The sequence below is a fragment of the Coregonus clupeaformis genome, unplaced genomic scaffold, assembly GCF_020615455.1.
Source record: "Coregonus clupeaformis isolate EN_2021a unplaced genomic scaffold, ASM2061545v1 scaf3089, whole genome shotgun sequence".
NCBI classification, from domain to species: domain Eukaryota; kingdom Metazoa; phylum Chordata; class Actinopteri; order Salmoniformes; family Salmonidae; genus Coregonus; species Coregonus clupeaformis.
The window spans coordinates 38577-40000 of record NW_025536543.1 but is presented as its reverse complement, the minus strand read 5'-3'; positions in this window follow the sequence as shown (position 1 = coordinate 40000).

Here is a 1424-nt window from a genome sequence, read left to right as displayed (position 1 = left end):
CTCCGGTACACACAGGAGGGGGCTGGGGAGACACTGGTAGCTAGCTAGCTAGGACTCCGGTATACACAGGAGGGAGGCTGGGGAGACACTGGTAGCTAGCTAGCTAGGACTCCGGTATACAGTGTCCTTTGCCCCGCATGCCGAGCACTGCTTTCCCACAGTTCTCTTAATGTTACAGCGAGGGGAGTCTGTTTACTGATTACATCACTTCCTCCTAGCTTTGATAAAGAGAGGGGTGTGGAGGGGAGAGAGAGGGAGGACTGACTGACTGACTGACAGACAGACAGACAGACTAACAGACTAACATTTACGTCAACTGAATATATTTTTATCACTGACTTCTCTCTCTCTCAATTCAATTTCAATTCAATTTCAAGGGCTTTATTGGCATGGGAAATGTATGTTAACATTGCCAAAGCAAGCGAAGTAGATAGTAAACGAAAGTGAAATAAAAATACATATTAACAGTAAACATTACACTCAGAAGTTCCAGAAGAATTCAAATGATGTATATATACAGTGTTGTAACAGGGTTGTAACAATGTATATCTCTCTCCCCCCTCCTTCTCCCCCCTCCTTCCTTCTCTGCAGTAGCTAGTAGCTCTCAGCAGTCAGTCCTGACAGACTCAACTGGGCTTGATGTTGAGCTATGATGATGATGATGATGCTATAACAGACTAGACTAGACTAGGACCAGGGTGGACTACCTATGATGATGATCACTCTCTCGCTCTCTTCCTCCTTCCCATCCTCTCTCTCCCCCTTTCTCTCCTCCTCTCTCTCTCCTCCTCTCACTCTTCTCTCTCCTCATCTCTCTCTTCTCTCTCTCCTCCTCTCTTTCCATCCTGATTGCAGGTATCCGTGATTTGATTTAACAGGTCTTAGGTCAGGAATTCACTTCTCCTCCTCTCCCTCTCTTATCTTCTTCTCTCCTCTCCTCCCCCCCTCTCCTCCTCTCCCTCTCTCCTCTTCTTCTCTCCTCTCCTCTCCTCCTCTCCCTCTCTCTTCTTCTCTCCTCTCCTCCCCCTCTCTCCTCCTTTCCTTCTCTCCTCTTCCTTCTCTCCTCTCCTCTCCCTCTCTCCGCTTCCTTCTCTCTCCGAACCTCCCCTCTCTCAGTGCTTGAAATTGATTTAATTAGGTTCCACTAATCACTTTGGGTGCCAGTACTCTGCACTATTTTAAAGCTAATACTCTATAAGAGGTGAACTCAAGTGAGGCACTGATAATAATGTAAGATATTTTAGCACACATTATGTGAAACATTGCTGCTCTGTCTGCATTTTTTTTTATTTTATTTTTTTGCATTCTTCAGCAAACCATTTGTCATTGTTGTTCATTTTCTTAGGTTGTATGCTTGAAAATGTTAGATTCTCCTCTGTCTCTCTGTCTCTCTCTCTCTCTCCTCTGTCTCGCTTGTGGATGGA